The 22,177-nt window shown below is 51.3% G+C and overlaps 1 protein-coding gene across 1 annotated transcript in view; it reads left to right on the top strand.

The window, feature by feature from the left end:
- LOC126517916 (arylsulfatase B-like) overlaps nt 1-22,177 on the top strand; it is a 315,163-nt gene that overhangs the window by 56,403 nt on the left and 236,583 nt on the right. The gene's annotated exons all lie outside the window — the stretch shown is intronic.

Below are 22,177 nucleotides of genomic sequence, written 5' to 3'. Positions count from 1 at the left end.
TAAGGCCGCGTTGGGAAGGCCCTCAAATTCGGACCTCTGCAGGACACCTGATCACGCCAACTGGAATCTGCACGGCAAGAATAACCATTCATGACCTGACTTACCCTGCCACCTTCGTTAACCTCCAACAGTGTTCACGAAACGTCATTCTCGGTATGGACTTCCTGAACCAACACGGCGCAATCATCGACCTGAAGTCGAAGTCAATAACGCTGTCGGAAGATAAAGCGATACCGCCGGAGAGCCCTCGTAGTCACCACGCCTTGAGTGTGCTCCAAGGTCAAGTGAGCATCCCGCCTCACTCCAGCATTGTTATTTCGGTCGGCACCGAAACACCCGCTGAATTAGAAGGCGTCATCGAAGGCGACCAATGTCTACTGCTAGACCGTGAAATTTGCGCCGCAAGAGGAATCGCTCGACTACATGGAGGGAAAACTGAAGTGCTGCTGACAAACTTCAGCCAGGAGTTCAAGCACATCAACAAGGGCACGACGATCGCGTACATCAAGGAAATTCTAGAAACCAGTAATGCGTTTGTCCTTTCGGATTCCGCCGGATCTAACCCGACGACCATGGTTCCCGAACCAGACTACGACATCAATCCAAGTCTCCCCGTGAAAAGCAACAGCAGCTCAGAAGTCTGCTCCGACGATACAAAGGCTGCTTTTCGACGTCATCACGGATTCGACAAACGCCAGTCGCAAAGCATCGCATAATAACCGAAGAGTGTGCTCGACCACTCCGCCAGAGCCCATACCGAGTTTCTACGCGAGAACGTGAGGCTGTAAGGCACCAAGTCGACGAAATGCTGCACGACGACATCATCCAGCCGTCCAAAAGCCCGTGGGCATCCCCTGTTGTCCTGGTGAAGAAAAAGGACGGAACCCTACGTTTCTGCGTCGATTATCGTCGTCTGAACAAGATCACGAAGAAGGACTGTTACCCCTCCCACGAATAGACGACGCATTGGATCGGCTCTCCAACGCTAAATAGTTCTCGTCGATGGACCTCAAGTCTAGCTATTGGCAAATAGAAGTCGACGAAAGAGATCGCGAAAAGACCGCCTTCATCACCCCAGACGGCCTCTACGAGTTCAAGGTTATGCCATTTGGACTGTGCTCGGCGCCTGCAACGTTCCAGCGCGTGATAGACACTGTTTTAGCAGGTTTGAAGTGGCAGACCTAAGCGTGGATTGTCTTCGTTCACGCTTCAAAACAACCTACTCGGGAAGAACTTCTCACCAGTCCGCGCGAACTACTTTCTTGTTGTTCCGTCGGCGCTGCGTCCAGAAATACTGCACGCCCTACATGACGATCCGACCGCTGGGCACCTCGGTTTCTCCCGGATGCTATCGAGGATACAAGAAAGGTATTACTGGCCGCACCTAACCGCCGATGTCGCCCGTTACGTCAAGACATGCCGAGACTGTCAGCGACGCAAGACGCCACCGACAAGGCCAGCGGAATTACTACAGCTGATCAAGCCTCCTACCGACCTTTTCAGCAGATCGGGATGGACTTGTTGCGACCGTTTCCGACATCAACTTCCGGAAATACGTGGATCGTCGTGGCGACGTCCTATCTCACCCGCTTCGCTGAAACTAAAGCTCTACCGAAAGGCAGCGCAGCCGAAGTGGCGAAATTTTTCGTCGCGAACATCCTGCTGCGACATGGTGCTCCAGAAGTCCTCATCACCGACAGAGGAACGGCTTTTACAGCAAAGCTCACCCAAGCCATTCTGCAATAGAGCCTGACAAGCCACAGGAGGACAACTGCCTACCACCCACAAAGGAATGGTCTCACGGAAAGCCTGAACAAGACGCTCGCCGACATGCTAGCAATGTACGTCGACGTCGAGCACAAGGCCTGTGATGCCGTCCTGCCGTACGTAACATTCGCTTACAACACGGCAGTGCAAGAAACAACACAGATCACGCCATTTACGCTGGTTTACGCCAGGAACCCGACGACGACGCTCAACGCCATGCTGCCGCATGTCGCTGACGAGGAGAATCAGGATGTCGCTACCTATCTCCAGCGCGCAGAAGAAGCCCGACAGGTCGCCCGCATACGTATCAAATACCAGCAGCGTACTGACAGCCGACACTACAACCTCCGACGACGCTTCGTCGAGTACCAGCCCAGCGACCGGGTTTGGGTATAGACCCCGATACGCCGACGAGGACTGAGTGAGAAACTATTGCGACGCTATTTCGGACCCTACAAGGTGACCCGACGTATTGGCGCACTCTACTACGAGGTCGTGCCAGACGGCATTTCGCATTCACAGCGGCGCCGCGCACGATCTGAAGTGGTCCACGTGGTGCACCTTAAACCCTTTTACGGACGCTGACGAACGTCCTTATTTTGTTGTTTTCTTTGCTACGTGTGCTTTTCTTTATTACTTTCGTTTGTTTGCAGCATCGGGTCGATGCTTTTTAAGGGGGGGGGGGGGGGGGGGTATTGACACGTGTACTTATAGTTATCGGACGACCACATTTCGCCGCCTAATAAATCTGATCGCACAGCGCGGGACGCGCCTGCATGTAACCGAAGTTTCTGGAAAGTTATTGATGCTTCTATCCGCTGTCGGTTGTCGCCGAACCTTGTGTTATCTGATTGCATCGCGTGATGCGAATGGCGTAGAACTTTGTGGAAGGCACGCGGGTCCCAACGATCAGTCTTGAACATTCGATGACTACTATATAAACGCCGACGCGCTGGACCCGCTGATCAGATTTTCGACGATCGCCGACAGTGTTCGCCGCTATCGTTGCGTTATAAGTGTAGCCTATCCTGCGGGCACAGGTTCGCCCAATAAAAGCTAGTTTTGTCGTTCAAAGTATTGCTACTGTGTTCTTCAACATCACCACCACGTGACAATATCTAGAAAGCGATATGCGATGTGGACAAGCTGTGCGGTCGCGCTGGTCTCCTCGTCAAAGTGATCTGCGATGTGGGCAAAGTGCGCCGTGTGCTCGTAGCTTCGTATGCGCTGTGGTCATAGTGAAAGAAATTCAACTGTGGTTTGACGTTCGCGTTGAAGTCAGACGCAGCATGAAGGTCGTCAATTTGCTCGCTGCTGTTGCCGCGCCGAGCAGCGTCTGTGTGTTGTCTTGTAGTTCAACTGTAGACGCGGTAGTTGCTGATGGCACCGAGCAACGTCTGTGTCCTTTCCCAAAGCAAGCAAAACCGTGCTATCACTCGACAAACTTGATTTAACCCCGTTCAAGCACGGCTATTTTATTGCGACAGAAATTACATGGACACTCCAGGCGCATTTCTGCCGTCGCCGTCGCCGTGAGGTTCCGTATGAGTGAAAACGTGTGAGGGTGAGCCGGTGAACGAGGTTCAATCTGGCGTGTGCGAGCGAGGAACGCCACCTAGATGTGTGCTCTCTCCTGCGGCGCGCAAGGAGGGGGTCAGGCGAGGGAGGAGGGGCGGTCCTCGTTGTGCTCCTCACCCGCGGCTCCATTCCACGCGAATCGCGGACGCCGTACCAGATGCCTTTGGCGGACGCCGTAGAGAGGCGTTGCAGGTTCTCATGTGTCTGAGCACCGGTGAAGTGTCGGTGAAGTGAGAGAAGCTCGCAGTAAAACTGAGCATGAAGTACGGCTGAGAAATATGGAAGAAAGTAAATGGGCTGGAAGAGCGTTCAGGTATCCATACTGGAAAAACATTCTTCCACAGTGGAGGAAAAGAACTAGGATAGGACGCTTACCAGCAAGTATGCGGCCTGTAGGGTGGGCAACACAGCAACAAAGAAGGTCAAGCGGAAACTCAGAGAGGCTGAAATAATCTCATGGGTGGCGACAATAGAAAAGAAACCTGCCATGATAACTACTTAAGAGGAAAAAACGAAATCAGGAAGGAGGTCATTTATGATATCTCAAAGGGAAGCTCATTGCTTTTCGAGGCGATATCTGGATGCCTTAGAACACGCACCTATACAGCGAGATATAAGAAGGAAGAATAAGCATGTGCTTGCTGAGGTAAAGCTAGGGAAACGACTGAGCATGTTTTATTAGAATGTGAAGACGTCTACCCAGCGGTCAATTTAAGCACCACTGGCCTCCTTGAAGCCCTTGGGTTCAGCGGGAGCAGTGGTAAAGCAAACATGTCCGCAATAGGCATTAGTAAGAGGCGATTAGAACATTGGTGGTAGAAAAGTAGGGAAACGACAAAAGGCGGAGACGTACAAAAGCACAGTTTGCAATAGGGGATCAGAAAATTTGGGCGTGATAGTTCATAGCGTTCTTTTCTCTTTTTTTCATTGTTTAACCTAGGTAGGGCGTTAGGCAGTATAATAGTAAAAGCTAGGTGGCGCAACCCACCGCCCCGTTCCAAAGGGGACGCTCATAACATCCATCCATCCTTCCATGTCTTGAAAGCGATCTGCGACGTAGCCAAAGTGCGCGCTCGCGTGCTGCTCATCTTCAAGGCGATCCGCCATGTTTGCAGAGTGCGCATAGTACCGGTAGCTTCGTATGCGCTGCGCTTTCTACGTTTCGTTCGCGTTGAAGCGACAGATACACGGAGGTCAATTGGCTCGCGGCTGCTGCCGCGATTCCTAACTCCAGCGTTTTCACAGACAGTTACCGCTGTCATCGAATTAGATGTGTTCATGGTTACCTGTCCGCGCGTGACACCGGGCTGGTTATTTTAGTTAAAACACTTGACGGGGTGGTTGGTTTGAATCTATCATAGAATGTGTAAACGCGACTAAACAAGAACGTAGAAAGAAGCAGACACAAAAAGACAGTGCTGTCTCTGTGCCTATGTGTATGTTTCTTTCTACTACGAAATGAAAAGTTAGACCCATAATGACGCACACAAAACCATTTTATTAATTTTATTTAATAACTGCGCATTTCACACTGACAAAAAATGTTGAATTAAGCGTGACAAAGCCAGGGTAATTCTCCGCTTCAAATGTAATTATTCGAAAATACTGAAGCGCGAGAGCCCATAGGAGTCACTGAAAGAAATTATAAACAGCACATTGTCAAAAACAACTTATATCCAATTACAGAGAAATGACAAACGAAACAGTTTATACCACATACATGGAGGCACTGAAGCAGAAAATTATTGCATGAAGCACCAAGGCAATTTACTACTGGTTATCGAATGTTGCTCTTTACGGCAATATCAATCCAGTAAATCTTTATTTTTCCATAACGAATACTTTTCACCTTCTTAGCCGTGACATGATTTCTTGAAAAATATTAAGTATAACAGCATCTAGCTTAGAGGCCGAGAAAGAGCGATATTTGCCACCGGCCAGTGTTATAAAGTCGGATTCCTTGGACGTTGGCAACAATGCTCTTGTTCGTAAAAACAGCGCGGAGAGGATGAGAGTGACGTTACAGCGGCGTTGAACCATGAATAGGCGATGGTCAGAAACGCTGAAATCATCACATTGAAATTGTCCACTTTAGCGACCTGGCATAAAATGTAACTTAATCTGTGGAGAACAGCTTTGGTGATTTTATTCTACAGGAGAAGCGGCACCATGAGTTCTAACACTCGTTCCATCCGACACAAAGAGCTCCATGGCAAAGTGGCGCGAAGCCGTCTGATTTACTATGTAACTGATGAAGGTTCTGTCTACCTTGTTCGCTAATTAAAAACATGCGCTTACGCGTCTATTTCTTCCTCGTGCAAATCTACGTTCCACTTTCTGCCACCCTGTAAAATATGAAAGGGACTTACCCGCTGTCCGCTACCATGTTTTTCTTCAACGCTGCACTTGGCTTAGACTGCCTTAGCTTGACTTTTCAAATCGAAAGTGCCAATGTGCCATCCACAAAGGTACCAGCAAAAACAAATGGGGTGGCTTGGTTGCTGACGTCACGGGATACCCTGCTGGTTCATCATTTCATCGCCAACTACAAACGCTATCGCCCGCGGGCACTCAAAACGATACAACTTAAAAAAAGATGGTTCAATCAAGTATAGTGGTGAGGTATCAAGAGTAGTGCATCAACGTTTAACTCAACGAAAAAAAATCAAGATCAAGCTCCATGGCGTAGTAACGACGTCACATGAAGGATAGCACCTAATTTTTCATTCAGCAGACGAAACAACCATAAAAATTTCCGTTGCAGGGTTTCTTCTAATATAAAACTAAATGTCCTCAAAATGTCCTATAGTGGAGGTTCCTTGGAGAGTCAGACATCCTTAATGAGTCCTGCAAAAGATGTTTTCAGGATGAATCCGTGAATGTCGCCCCGAGGACGTACCAAGGACGTTGTAAAAACTGTGAGGATGTTTGTACCATTTGAGCACGCCGAGTGTTGTCTGGGTATGAAGCTATGGAGTGCGTAGGCGGTGTTCCGTCATATATCGTGCTAGAAAAGCAACACGTGTTATTGTTGAAGCACAGAGAGAGCGCGTAGCTTCGTCAGTCCATTCTTTTGTTAGGCGCTGCAGATATATTTTGGGAGTACAAGCTGCTCACTACCAGCGCAAATGATATTGCCTATTGTGAGTAGGCTTTCTCCGCTTCACCGTCTCGGCAGGATGAAGTGGTGCACGAGTTTGTTGGCTCATATTGACTTGGATCTGCGTAAAGGGGGAAGTGCTCATTGATGGAAACCATTCTTATGTGTAACTTTCGTCCTTGCATACGGTTTGTTCAGAAACGAAGTAAAGGTTCCACTGGGATGATTGCGCTTGAGAGCCAGCGGCACCAATATGTCATAAAAGCGTAGGACCAATTTCACTGCGTGAAGAGATGCCAGTGTCATGGCGAAACGACAGGAATAGCTGAGATGCTCCGCGTTGATCGCGCACTTTTCTACATGACGCTAGCGTTATTCAGGCTAATGTGTCACGCACTTTGCTTTCGGTCATCACGGTACTAAGATGACTAAATTATGACGCTTCACACACGGCAGTCGACTGGGTACACGCGTACGCGCTTCGAGCAGCGCACACGCATCCGAGTTGTTGAATCGGCAGCTGCATAGTGCTGCACACACGTGAGCGCATCGCCTTTGGCCTGTACCGGCGAAACGTTCATCGCAGTCCTTTCGCGCCGGGCAAGTGTCTTTAGAAATGATAAATGCAATAGAAATAACTCGCGAAGCGGGTTGATCTGTGCAAGCAGCGACACTGTTCTCGCCTACGAGTACACTGCACTGCAGTGGACGACATAACATTCAAACAAAACTCTGGCATATATATAAACATCGTATATATATATATATATATATATATATATATATATATATATATATACATTACGTATACATTATTGACGAGACAAAGAATTCGGATATTTGTGCTAGTACTCGACATTAGAAGGAATCTCTCAACCAAACTAGCCTCAAAGCCCTGCTAACAAGAAGCTGGCAGCCAACCCGAAGCCTGAAAACAAACGCGCAGTTACGCGTAGAAAAAGCACAGCAAACATCTGCTTCCGCCAGTTTCGTAGCGCTTCATCATCGCTGCCAGCACAGCACACAATAATCAAGTCTTAACAGCGGTAAAAATTCATGCGCAAACACCCAACAACATTTTTTGATGTCCCACCTCATGTAGCTCTGTGGGCGGCTTCCGACCGAACGGCCAGACTGCGAGGGCGAGCTACGAGAGAAATAGCGAGCTGCGAGAAGGCCAAGAGAAGGAGAGGCCGGGCTAGGAGGAATGTCGCTACCTTGAACTTTTATTGACGGACCTTAATTTGATGGATGGATGGATGGATGGATGGATGGATGGATGGATGGATGGATGGATGGATGGATGGATGGATGGATGGGTGTTATAAGCGTCCTCTTTGGAACAGGGCGGTGGGTTGCGCCACCATGCTCTTCCTATGTCCTACTTAGGTTAAAAATAAAAAAAAAACGCACTATGAACTCTGACAACCAAATTTTCTGACCTCCTATTGTGAAGTTTGTTTTTGTATCTCTCCGTTTTTTGTCGTTGGCTCTATTTCCACCAATCTTCCAGTCGCCTCTTACTAATCTCTATTGCGGACATGTTTACTTTTGCACTGCTTTCGCTGAACCCAAGGGCTTCAAGGAGGTCAGTGGTGCCTAAATCGTGTAGTGGTGCCTAACTTTCCTTATTGTTCCTGTATATGTTCCCGCAGGGAGCTGAGTTACGCATAAATTTTCCAGTGCCGCTCGCACCGCTATTCGCCGAGCGCTATCACATGGTACAAAAATGACGTCAAATGTTCAACTGCGCCACTGTGAAGCCAACTTTACGGGCGCGGCGCCGACTCGTTTCTGTCGGTGCCATCGAAATTGCAATCAGCGGACCGTCGAGCGTGCGTTGCACAGATCGGCTCCGGGTTGAAGACACTGTATTCGACGACATTAAGTTAATAACTTTGGTGACGTGGTACGAAACACATCATTTGGCACTTGTATTCCAGTATAATGGGTGCAGCGAACCAAACTCCACAAATTGCACGGAAGGTGGCAAAGCTTTTTACGCGGTGCCGTGTGGACGAAAGAGACCGGCCAACTCCGAAAGGGACCAGGATATGCGAGGTCCGTTCGCCTTGTTTACAGAGGTGAGTTCGGCTTGTTTACACTAAAGCGGCATTTATCTCGAGTAACATTCCTGTACACACCGAAATGCGTACGCCTGGCACTTGCGCGATTTTTGGAATATACGTGCAGCGCGACAGAGACGAGGGGCAAAGAATGGACGACATGTCTGGGCCGCGCTGCACATATACGCAAGAATGTTGACTTACCAACTCGCCCAATTTGCTGTGTTGCTTGTACGATTGTTCTGACTATGCGGATCTAGAGCAGTGTCTTCAAAACAGAGCAAATACTAGCAGATACAATTCGCGCGCTGCAACCTGGTTTTTCTGTCCTTTTCTTCTTTTTTTAATTTTTTGTCGGCGTTGTGATTTTTCATGTAAGGTCGATGAATGTCGCGTTCATTGTTTTGTAGTATGCGAAAACACCGTGCGGTCCCGCTTATGAGACAGCTGCGATAGCTTCAGCATTTACCGTCCGCAACATGTTACTTGTTCGATCAGCCTTAGCCGACGTGAGGAATGTGAAATTATTTTTGTACGTTTAATAAGCGCTGTGTTGTGGTGCATTAACCTGAGTAGCATGAAGAGATAAAGAAAAATATGTTGTCATATTACAGCCTGCAATGTGTGAATTATTACTTTGCAAGTTTGCCGTCTTATGTGGTTAGTGCAATAAAAGTAACTTGTTACTCTTAATAACGTGTTGCCTTTCCAGTGGCTTTTAATTATGCCCCCAAGGCTCCAAGAACCAACCAGCACTCATCCCCTGCTGCCACAAGCCAATGCTCATCCATTCCCCTGTACGAAATAAATTTGATCTAGAAGCTCGTGCATCTTGAATGTTTTTCCACTTGCAGATTTGCTGCTACGAAGCAGCTGTTAAGTTTGCGGTATGAATCGTAAAAAATAAGCTTTGCATAAAATGTGAGCATGTGAACATTTGAAATGCGTTTATATCTACGTGCCGGTATCGCATATATCGAAAACGTGCAGTAGCTGTGAGCGACGGTTAGTGACGAATGACGGTCACAGTTAACGGTCACTGACACAAGTGCAGGCACGATAGTTCTCTTGGCCACGATCATTATTCGCCTGGTTTCGGCAGCCAAAATGTGCTCACATAATTGTCCACCACACGTGTGCGAAGTTCTCTTTAAACACCCTTGAAAACATTTCTTGCCTTCCGGCCTCCGCAAGAAAACTTCATATGCATGCTGAAAAACATTGCACCGCTTTTTGTTGCAAGGTAATACGCGTTTGCACACCAACTTTCGAGCTGTTCGAGCCACGGGTGTAGTCAGGATTTTATTTCGAGGGATCGAGGGGGCTCCTACTCCTATGTGTACGTTCGTGCGTACTAACTAATTAACGTACTTACTAACTAACTAACGTACTTACTAACTACTAACTAACTAACGTACTTACTAATCTCCTATTGTAGACATGTTTACTTTTCCCCTGCTCTTGCTGAACCCAAAAGTTTCAAGGATGCCAGTGGTGCCTAAATTGACCGCTGGGCAGACGTCTTGAGTGAATGAGTGAGTGAATAAACTTTTATTTGGTCCAGCAAAGCGCGATAAAACGCGCACCCGGCTAATCCCATGACGGGACTGACAGATCTAGTCTGCCGGCCCGATCGCGGGCGCGCTGGACGGCCAGGATTTGATCCTCAAAGACAGGACTTCGCAGGAGCGCGTCCCACCCTTCCTTGGTGAACTTCGGGCCCAGCGACCCGCACTCCCAGAGCATATGAGGCAACGTAGCTACCTGACCACAGGCCACGCAAGAACAATTTGGATAAATCTCTGGATATATGCTATTAAGGGACGCCGGATTTGGGTACGAGTTCGTTTGCAGAAGTCTTAGTGGGACCGCCTGCGGCTTGCTTAGCTTGGAGTGAGGCGGGGGGGAAACCCTTCTCTCTAAGTAAAATAATTTCGTGATTTCGTTGTGTGTGAGAGGAGCGTCTCTGTGTCCGGGGAGAGAGTCGCCCGATCCGAGGGCAGCGCGGTCGGTAAAGCCACGCGCAGCCTCGTGGGCAGACTCGTTGAGGTTCAGAGGAACCCCCTCAATCGCCCCGACGTGTACAGGGAACCAAAGGATCGTGTGCATGGAGGTGTTGCCCTGTTTGGCGCCTTTCAGAATTTGAACTACCTGCCGGGCTACCCGGCCTTTCTGGAATGCCCTGATGGCGGCTTTCGAATCGCTATACACTCTGTCTCTCCGACCGTCTTGCATGGCGAGTGCAATGGCCACTTGCTCGGCCACCTCTGGGTTCGTCGTCCGGACGGAAGCACAGTTGATGACTTTGCCCAGCGTGTCAATGACGGAAACCGCAAAAGCCTTGCCGTCTCGGTATGCAGCTGCGTCCACGAAGCTTGCTGCGATTTTGTCTTTGTTTATTTGCTTTAGTATATTAAATGCTCTTGCCTTGCGACGACCTGCGTTGTGAACGGGATGAACGTTGCGGGGCAAAGGGGCGACCACGATCTTCTCCCCTATTTCTCTGGGGATTTGGCTGTCTTCAAGTTCTTGGTTGGTGCGAGTCCGATCTCCTCGAGGATATGCCTGCCGGCTGGCGTGGTGGACAGCCGAGTTAGCTGGGCCCGTTCCTGAGCCTCGGCCATCTCCTCCATGGTGTTGTGTATACCGAGCCGAAGGAGGTCCTCTGTATGCATTCTGACGGGCAGCCCGAGAATTTGAAGAATTTGAAGAATTTTCTAATGAAGGCATTAAGCTTTTCCCGCTCGGCTCTGAGCCAGTTGTGCATGGCCACCGTGTAGGTGAAGTGACACAGCGCAAAGGCGTTGATGAGCCGAAGCAGGTTGTCCTCCTTGAGGCCACGATGCCTGTTCGTGACCCTTCGGACGAGGCGAAAAGCATTGTCGGTTTTCGCAATTATCTTGCGTAACGCAGGGCCGTTGCCGCCGCGTGATTCTATGAACATACCCAGGACTCTGATGGTGTCGACCATGGGTATCGGGTCACCGCTCCGAGTGAACAGGTGAATGTCACTTTCTGAGACCGGTCTCCAGCCCTTGGGTCTGCGGCCTTTTTCTTTTCTATAAAGGAAAAGCTCGGATTTGGTCGGGGAACATCTGAGTGCGGTGGGTAGCAGGTACTGCTCCGTGACGTCTACCGCCTCTTGCATGGCGCTTTCCACTTGCCCTTCGCTACTGCCGGTGCACCAGATGGTGATGTCGTCTGCGTAGATGGTGTGTTTGATTCCTTCAACCTGGGCCAGATTTCTCGAGAGGCCGATCATGCAGATGTTGAAGAGAGCAGGCGAAATGACCGAGCCTTGCGGCTTGCCCCGTGGGCCCAGGAGCACCTCATCGGAGACAGTCGCCGATCCGCAGCCTCGCTTTCCTCCCCGTCAGGAACGAACGGACGTAGTTATATAGTCTGGGGCCCAGCTTGAGGTCTGTCACGGAGGCCAGAATGTATTCGTGGAGAACGTTGTCAAACGCTTTCTCGAGGTCGAGTCCGAGCAGGGCCCTGGTGTCTCTGGTACTGCCATCGATTATTTGATGTTTGATCATCTTCATGGCGTCCTGCGACGAGAGGCCGGCACGAAAGCGAATCATGTTGTGAGTATAGATGTTGTTCTCTTCGAGATATCTGTTTAGTCTGTTGAGGACGACGTGCTCCGCCACTTTCCCAACGCAGGAGGTGAGAGAGATCGGTCGGAGGTTGTCCACGTTCGGAGCCTTGCCGGGTTTGGGGATCAGGACGACGTTGGCGGCCTTCCATTGCTCTGGGACGCTGCCGTTTTTCCACGACTCGTTGATCTTCTCGGTGAGGTATGCGAACGAACCGTCGTCAAGGTTCCGCAGCATCTTGTTGGTGATTCTGTCGGCACCTGGCGCACACTTCCCATTGAGCGCGAAAATTGCTTGCCTAATTTCCCCCACGGTGAAGTCTTCGTCCAATTCCGGACCGGCTGGTCCGAGGTAGTCGGGAAACCGGTCTTCCTCGTCGCCATGCTTTATGGGAAGGTATTTCTCCATGAGCTTGGCAACCAGCTCGTCCCCGGAACAGGATATGGTAGCTTCGTGAAGGGCTCTGGCGAGCGTGTGTCTCTGACTGGATCTGGTGCTGCCCTCGTCGAGGAGATGTTTAAGCATGCCCCAGGACTTGCCGTTACGCATCTGCAGGTCGATCGAGTCACAGACCTCGCCCCATTGCTGCTTGCCGAGGGTCCGACAGTGATCTTCGATGGCCTTGTTAAGCTCGGAGATCTTTTTCCTCAATCTTCGGTTAAACCTTTGTCCCTTCCATCTCAGAAGCAGCGCCTGCTTGGCCTCGATCAGATGGGCCAGCCTACTGTCCATCTTTTCTACCTCCAGGTCGCTGACGATCTTCTTAGTGGATGACTCGGCGTCACTCTTGATTCGCTCGCACCAATCTTCCAGGTCTTTTGGGACGGGTGCGCTGTCATTGCCGCGGAGCTTGCGAAAAAGGTCCCAGTCCGTGACAGTAAATTGTCTAGATTTACTTCGGGTGACTTCGAAGCGGGTCTCGAGCACATAATGGTCGCTACCAAAATTTATTGCGGTGTTGCTCCACTCGGCTCCCTCGACGTTCTTCACGAACGCCAGATCGGGGGTGGTGTCCCGGCTAACCGAGTTGCCGATTCGGGTGGGGAACGCCTTGTCCGTGATGAGCGTGAGGTCCATTTCGTTGGCGTTCTGCCACAGACCCCGACCCTTGCTCGTGTCGTAGACGTACCCCCACACGCTGTACGGTGAGTTGAAATCTCCGACGACGACCAAGGGATGGGTGCCGGCCAGGTCGACGGACTTGAGTATCGTTTCGAACTGCTGTTGCGAGTCCCTAGGACAGCTGTAGATGTTGAGTATGAACACGCTGTTTCTCCGCTGGTTGCGTTGTCTCGTATTGAGCAGAACCTCCGCCATGACGTATTCGACCTTGCAACTCGCCAGCTTCAGGTCGTGAGACAAGTGTGTAAGCCTCCTGTCAACTAACGTGCACACTCCCCGACCTTCGGCCTGCACGGAGACGGCAAGATAACCAGAGAGGGATGCGGCAGAGACGAGGGTTTCCTGTAATGCTATTACTTGTGGTTTGTTACGTAGCGACCTTAAATATTGCTGCGAAGGAGCCCTTTTATTGGAGTACCCCCTGCGGTTCCACTGCCAAATTTTGAACTCCTCTTTGGAACTATCCATGATTAGATAAATTGTCCGGGGTACCCGCTGTAAGAACAGGTGCACGCAAGAAGTTCCCCCCCCCCTCTGACGTGCCGATGTGCTCGTAGCCCTGATTTGAGTCCCCGACGCGTTCGGAACAACGACCTGCATCGGAGTTACGGACGTATTATTCGGTATCACCAGACGCTCGAGGGCGTCCATGCGATCGGCCAGCGCACCTAGGCCTCTCCTCGGGTCTCCTAGGGCGACTTGCACCTGTGCTAAGCCTTGTTGTAACTGCTGCACGCTCTTAGTGAGCGTGGCCAGCATGCCTTTGATCTCATAAGTTTGCGAATCTGAATCGTCCTTACTTGAAACTGCCCTATGCTTGGCGGCGCCGGCCGAGTCGCAGGCCGGAACTGGTGTTTCTGTGGCGGTCGGCGCCGACGCGTTGGATGTAACACTCTGACTGATTACTAATTTCTTAATCTCTATCATTTCGCTAGCCATCTTTCTGATCATTTCCTTTAAGTCCGCGTTTTCCTTCATAAGGCGCGCTACCTCTGCGTCCCTGGATTGCTCTGGAAGCGGGCCGCGTGGGCTCCGGGTGGATCTCGCATGGGTGCCGCCAGCAACCATATCTGCCCACGATAGCGTCGACTTTCTCTTCCTCTGCTGGCCGGCACTGGACCCATACCGGGCCCTTGAGACAGAGCGGCTCCTGGAGCGGCTTCCGGATCTGTCCCTGGACCGGGATCTGCCCCTGGACCTGGAACGGCGTCCGGAAGGTGGAGAGGGGCTCCTGGATCTAGAGCTCCCGCGAGCCGCGGAGCGACCGGCGGCGGCCGAGAGTTGTCGCTCGCCCATGGCGAGGGCCGGAGACTTGCTTCTATTGGCTCGGGACCGGTCCCCGCGCCTGCGTATGACGAGGTACGGCGTCTGGTACCTCTGCTTGCACTCCTTCGCAGCGGTGAAGTGTCGGCCTCCGCACAGCCTGCATTTGGGGTCGCACTTGTGGTGTTCGTCCGGGTTGGCGATGCCGCATCCCCTGCACATAGTTTCGTCCGGCGAGGGGCAGACGTCCGCTCGATGCCCGAGGTGGCCACAGGCGTAGCACACCTCCACTTGCTTCCTATATAATGCACACCTGACAAGTGTGCCGCCGTACGACACGTAGTTTGGCACCTTGTAGCCGTCGAAGACCACAACCACGGTGCCCGTGCTCTTGATTCGTTTGGCTCCCAAGGCCAGCGGGTTCTTTGAGTTGACAATCTTGCGATCGAGCTCCTCCGGGCCTTCACTCGGTGCGATGCCGCGGATGACGCCTTTGCACGTAGAGTTGGGCGCTGCCTCGTACGCGTTCACCTCGTGCTGCTGGCCGCCAACAGCGATGCACTCGACCCTGACGTAGAGGGTCGCATTCTCTCTGCTGAGGGTGCTGATGACCATGATATTTTGTTGGAAATTCGTGCACATCGTGTCCGAGTCCCGCTTCGCCTGGTCGAAACCGACTGCGTTCCACATGGCCTCGGCCACAACTCTCGGCCCCACCTTGCTGATGTTCAGACCTCCCTTCGGCCTGACGATGATCTTCGAGTCTTCTTTGGGCAGCGGAGGCATCCTTCCACCCCGAATAATTTTGGCTTTAGCGCTGCTGCGGTCTCGGCGACCCTTTGCGGTCGCGTTGTCATTTGGCTTAGCGCCGGTAGAAATGGCACCAACTCGCTCGACGGGCGCCGATTTGGCTCCGGAGCGCCTGGCAGCAACTGTTTGCCATCCGGGATCCTTGGAAAATTCCTCGGGAGTCAGAAGCTCCCCTTCCACTTGACATTCCATCACTGCAGACACTAACGAGAAAAGCTGGCGCCGCAGCAGCACTTCGCCGCGCTAACACAAGCGCGGCTAGGGTTAGCGTCGCAGCGGCGTGATCTGGACGGAAAAGGCCGATAAAATCGCAACAAGGCCTTCAAGAGTCGGGTGTCTACGGGATCGCCACAACTTAAAGAGTCCCTTGGCACTAAAATAGTCGCACTGGGCTCAAATTAAATCACCGAAATCATTTTCAGAAGCGGGAGCCGGTCTTCGACGCTTACTGGCACGTTCGTCGTCGTCGCCTTCCCCGGGCAGACGTCTTCACATTCTAATAAAGCATGCTCCATCGTTTCCCTAGCATAACAGCAGTAAACACATTCTTCTTCCTTCTTATATCTCGCTTTATAGGTGCGTGTTCACGTCATATTTTTCGTCACCTTTTAGCGCCATTATTGCGCCGCGCAATAACTATCTTGATTAGTAATTTGAAGCCTCTCCAAAGGGCGCTAAGCGCGTTGTTTACATAGAAACTAAATGGGCTGGGAGAGTGCTGAGGTATCTGTACAGGAAAATGGAGGAAAAGAACTAGGAAGCCTACCAGCAAGTATGCGGCTGGTAGGGTGGGCAAAACAGCAACAAAGAACGTAAAGCGGGAAGTCAGAGAGGCTGAAATTATCTCACGGGGTGGCGGCAACGGAAAAGAAACCTGCCAGTAACTACATAAGAAGAAAGAACGAAATCAGGAAAGAAACAATTCATGATAATTCAAAGGGAAGCACATTACCTTTCGAAGTGAGATCAGTATGCCTTAGAACACGCACCTATAAAGCGAGATATAAGAAGGAAGAAGAAGCATGTGCTCGCTGCGGTAAAGCTAGGGAAACGATGGAGCATGCTTTATTAGAATGTGAAGACGTCTGCCCAGTGGTAGATTTAGGCGCCACTGGCGTCCTTGAAACCCTTGGTTTCAGCAAGAGCAGGGGAAAAGTAACCATGTCTACAATAGAGATTAGTAAGAAGCGATTGGAAGATTGGTGGAAGAAAAACAGGGAAACGACAAAAAACAAAAACGGAGACGCACAAAAGCGAAGTTCGCAATAGGGAGCCAAAAATTTGGTTGTGGGAGTTCATAGTGTTTATTTTGTGTTTTCTTTTTAACCTAGGTAGGACATAAGGGAGTATAATAGCAAGAGCATGGTAACGCAATCCCACCGCCCCGTTTTAAAGGGGACGCTCATAACATCCATCCACCCATCCATCCACATAAGCGTGTGTGTGTGTGTGTGTGTGTGTGTGTGTGTGTGTGTGTGCGCGTGTGCGTGCGCGTGCGCGCGATGGATCGATGTATGGATATCCCGGAGGGAAAGCGAAAGTGATGCTAACAAACTTCAGCCAGGAGTTCAAGCACGTCAACAAGGGGACGACGATCGCGTACATCGAGGAAATTGCAGAAACTGGCAGTGCCCTTGTCTTCTCGGATACTGCCGCAACATGATGGTGATGATGATGGTGATGATCCCTATGTTTACGTAAGTTAAACGCCGCGATGTTCTAGCGATGCCATTCCTTTTCGCACTTCGACAGTGGTTAGAGCGACGCTCCTTCCACGTTATTAACATGATCAGCCGGCCATCAACCGTGGGCGATAAGCGTGCCAGTCATGCGGAAGGCATCACTACAATATCGTGTCGTACTTGCACTTCCTTCCTTGTATGCGCCAAAGAAAGCTTAACGGGATTGTTTTTTCTCCCTTTTTTGCAAATATCAGTAACGTACACTATGCTTATGACACGTACTTTGTTTTCCAGCTTCGAACTAGCACTGTTCGTATGCCTAGTCGCATCCATCGCTTCGCTTGCCTGGAGTCGGTCATGTTGGTTTTGGATAGGGAGAAACCGTTGCTGCCATGCATGAGGGAGGAAATTTGCTCCATTTAAAGACAAACATGCTAACATTGGCGTTCTCTTAATGGAGCAAGGGTCACTCCTTTTTTTCTTAGAGTGTATGTCCTTCGTGATCTTGTTCAGTCGACGATAATGGACGCAGGAGCGTAGGGTTCCGTCCTTTTTCTTCACCAAGACTACAGGACGTGCCCACGGGGTGTTCGACGCCTGGCTGATGTCGTTGTGCAGCATTTCGTCGACTTGTTGCCTCGTAGCTTCACGTTCTCGCGTCCTAACTTAGTAAGGGTTCTGGCGGAGTGGTCGAGCGCACTCTTCGGTTATTATGACGTCGAAAAGTAGTTTTTGTATCGTCGGCGATTTCTGAGCTGCTGCTGCTTACTCAGCGGGAGACATGGATTTGTAGAGCCGTGGTAAACGAGACGGACACACGTCTTTTCGGTAACAAGGTCTAGTTTATTCTGCCAAAAGAGAGAATTGAGCGGGCGCGTGCAGCGCGCCGGAAGTGGCGATGGCTTTAGAGAGAGAGAGGAGAAAAGAGAGGAAAGGAGCGTAGAGAAGTGGGGTGCACGGACCTAGTGCGAAAGGAAAGCAGTAAACAAAGTAATCAGAAATGGGAGCTCGCGCACGACGTTCGGCACTGTGAGTCGGATCATGTGTCCGTGTGCCTGGTGTCCAACACTCGCGAAGGTCCGCTTACAGGAGGCCCGCGGGACGCCCCGCGGAGTTGTTTATGGCTGCGGGGGTGGTGCGCAGCTCCATCGCCGCGCCGCTACAGATTTATGTCGAAGTCTGGTTCGGGAACTATGCTCGTCGGGGTAGATGCGGTGGGATCCGAGAAGACAAATGCATTGCTAGTTTCTGGAATTTCCACGATGTATGCGATCGTTGTGCCCTTGTTGACGTGCTTGAACTCATGGCTGAAGTTTGTCAGCATCACTTTCGCTTTCCCTCCGTGCAATCGAGCGATCCCTCTGGCGACGCAAATTTTACGGTCGAGCAGTACGCTTTTGTCGCCCTCGACGACGCCTTCCACGTCTGCGGGTGTTTCGCTGCCGACGGAAATGACAATGCTGGAGTGAGGCGGGATGCTGACTTGGTCCTTAAGTACACTCAAGGCACCCTGACTGGGAGGTCTCTCCGGCGGTATCGCTTGGTCATTGGAGAGCGTTGTCGACTTCGATCTCAGGTCGATGATTGCGCCGTGTGGGTTCAGGAAGTTCATGCCGAGAATTGCGTCTCGCGAGCACTGTTGGAGGACAGCGAACGTCGCAGGGTAGGTGCACTCATGAACTGTAATTCTTGCAGTGGAGATTCCAGTCGGCGTTATGACGTGTGCTCGAGCTGTCCGAATTTGAGGGCCGTCCCATGCAGTCATGAGTTTCTTCAATTTGGCGACGACGAATTAACCAACGACGGAGTAGTCACCAATGTCTACAAGCGCGGTGACTTCCTCGCCGTCGAGAAGCACGTCGAGGTCGGTGGCTTTTTGTCGTGTGTTGCTGTTCGGTCTTGGCGTCGGATGACGGCTGCGTCGTGTTGAGGTGTGGCTGGAACGTCGCGTCGTCAGCTCTTCTTTTCTCGGCGTATTCTTTGATTCCATGCTTCGTCGGCACGGCGGCGTCTCGTGGATATGTCGTTGAGAGAGTCGTGTCGGCGTCTTCGTAGATAGCGGAAGATCTCCATCAGTTCGACGTACAGCAACCGCACCTCCATTGGTTTCTGCTATTAGTTTTCCGGATATGGGCCGACAGACTGGCCCCGGGCTGGGCCAACGTATGGTCAGCGCTGCGGCGACAGTTAGCGTCCAAGTGATGCGAACGGGATGGTCGTCGAGGGCTGCATTGAGTGGCGGCGAGGTAGTCGGCGATATCGCGTAGCCATGCCCCTTGCTGTGGGCGCGACTCCTTCACGGCAAAGCCTCGCAGTCGTAAGTTGCGGTAAGGGTACCAGCGGTGATGGCAGAGCGAGTGGTGGGGGTGCGGGGCGCCGAATGTCCGTCTTCCTCCGGTAGCTGCGCTGTGCGACGGGCAGGCGTGCTGGCAGTGGCGGCGATGGACGACGGGATTGCGGCGTCACGCGCTCCTGGCGCGGTCGCTGAAGGGGCCCTTGACGGCGGGCGACGGCGGCGTAGGTCATCGCTTCCGGCTAGGGCTACGGCGATGCCCGAAGTTCTGGTTCTTCTAGTGACCGCTGAAGCTCTTCTTTAAGTATGTCAGCGATTGAGGTCACTTGGGGTTGCGACCTTGGGTACAGCTTCTGCAGCTCTTCCCGTATGACCGCTCTGATCCTCTCGCAGCTTCGGCGGCATTTGTTGTCAGCGCAGGCCTGTGACATTGCCTGGTACGCATTTCAAGCGTCTTCTCGATAGGCACATGTATCATCGTAGCCATGAGAAGAGACACAACATCATCTTTCAATGGCTTCCAGGACATTGCCGCATCAGCGGGAATGACCAAGCCGACGAAGCCGCCCGATCTGCACATAAAAGTGGTTAACGTGTCTTGATTCCGCTTTCGCGAACAGATGCTGCGGCTGGGCTGCGACTAATGTCCCGTGAATGTACTTTGCCTCTGTGGGACTCGAACGCTTTCACCATGTGTCTTTGCGTTCGTTGTCTCCAGACATACGGATACACCTACCGCCTGGGTTACCACGGCGTGAACAGACCATGCTGTACCTTCTGTGGCTAGGCGTTGCATTTACGAACTCGTATGCTTTCTTTATTGGTATGACCAACAGCCCTACGTGCGCAACATGGAACATCGATGAGACTCTCGCACATATTATCTGTGTCTGCCCGCGAGATCGTGCCCAGAGACAAGTGCTGTGCAGAGTACTGGACCAGTTCGACAATCGTCCGCTATCGGAATTGAAAGCTTTAGGTCAGTACTCCCTCAGAATATCCACGCTAAAGGCCTCACTCGAGTTATTAAGGTTCCTGTGGTCTGCGGGGCTTCACGATAGACTGTAAGAACGCCGCCCTCTACCGCTCTGCAGTGTACGTGGTTTGCTCGTGTTCGTCTCTATTCCTTTCTGTTGCCCCCTTCCGCTCTTTTCTTTTTTTATCCCCCTTCACCCTTCCCCCCGTGCAGGGTAGCCAACCGGAACTGCCTCTAGTTAACCTCCCTGCCTTTCTATGCATCGTTTTCTCTCTCTTCTCGATCGTTGTGGCCTGCGAAACAAAATCAGCGGTGGACGAGTTGCGTATAAGTGCGGCGAAGGGCTGTTCTTTCACACCCCGCTTCAAGAACCGAATTTTCTTTTCTTCTTGCATGTCAGGGTCGGCGTGTCGGGAGAGGCGAGTCATTTCCTCTGCAAAGATCGCGATGTTTTCATTTGGCAGCTGCATGCGGGCTTCCAATAGAGCTTCGGCTCGCTCTTTGCGCACGACGCTCGTAAAGGTCCGCAGAAAGTCTCTACGGAACAAGTCCCATGTTGTCAGGATCGATTCCCGGTTCTCAACCCACGTTCTCGCGGCGTCTTCTAAGGCGAAGTATACATGCTGCAGCTTGTCGTCAGAGTACGAGTTGTTGAAACTTGCGATTCATTCATAGGCCTCCAGCCAGGTTTCTTGGTCTTCAGCAGGTGATCGACTGAAGGTCGGTGTTTCCCTGGGCTTTTGCAGCACGATGGGGGCGCCGTTGGGGTGGTAGACTTGGATTTCGCGATGGTCCAGGACGATATTGGCGTTTTCTTCGCGGTCCGGGCTTCGATCACGGCTAGTATATTACCGGTATATGAAGGTAAAGCATGGTCGGTATCACGGCCGGTATATGAAGGTAAAGCACCTCCACCAGATTTCACGTAGTTGTGACTGTGAAGAAAGCAGCAAAACTGTGAGTTACGAAACTATCTTTTTATTGGGCGAACCTGTGCCCTCAAACACAGGCTACACACTCAAGGAACGACAGCGGCGAACACAGTCGGCGATCGTCGAAAACTTCATGTACCGGTCAAGATCATCGGCTTTTGTACATGAGTCATCGAAGGTTCCAAAGTAATCGCTGGTGTCCGCGTGTCTTCCAGAAATTCAACATAATTCGTGCAGCACATGCAATCGGATTACATAAGCTTCAGCGACAACAGACAGCAGATAAAACCATACGTAACATTAGAGAAATATCCGATACACACGGGCTCGTCCCGCTCTGAGCGATAATATTTGTTAGACGGTGAAAAGCGGTCACCCGTAAAAGATAAACTAGTACATGTGTCAACACATATGTATGTATTCGGAACATTGCGGTGACCAGTGGTCCCAGCAGCATATATCGGCCCACAGTTCTTGGCTGCGCTATCTCCGGGATCGGTCTGTGAAAAAAGGCTGGAAACATACGCGACACGAAAAGGTGACGTTAAATTGCTAAAAACATTGCCACGGTTGAACGCGGTTAAACCATGTTTGTCGAGCCATAGCACGGTTTTGCCTGGTTTGGGAAAGGGCACAGACGCTGCTCGTTGCGGCCCCAGCAGCGAACGAATGGACCTTCATGCTGCGTCTCGCTTCGATGCGAACTAAGCGTCGAAAGCACAGTGCATACTAAGCTACCAGAACTTGATGCTCTTTGTACACATTGCAGATTGTTTTTAAGACATGGGCGCTCACGCATCAGCAGTGACAGGTTAAATCCCAGTTTGACCTTGGCTAATTTGAAGGTAAAATTTACAGAGCCAGGCCTTCTTGTGGGCACTTACCTTGACTAGCAGAGCTAGCGCTCTAAAAAGAAGTTGCCGTGGGGCAGGTACCCCCTGGACCATTGGTGTTACAGAATGGGTGTCAAAGCGGTAGAAGGGTAGCGC

This window comes from Dermacentor andersoni, chromosome 11, assembly GCF_023375885.2.
Source record: "Dermacentor andersoni chromosome 11, qqDerAnde1_hic_scaffold, whole genome shotgun sequence".
Lineage (NCBI taxonomy): Eukaryota > Metazoa > Arthropoda > Arachnida > Ixodida > Ixodidae > Dermacentor > Dermacentor andersoni.
This window is presented reverse-complemented; position numbering and strand designations above follow the sequence as displayed.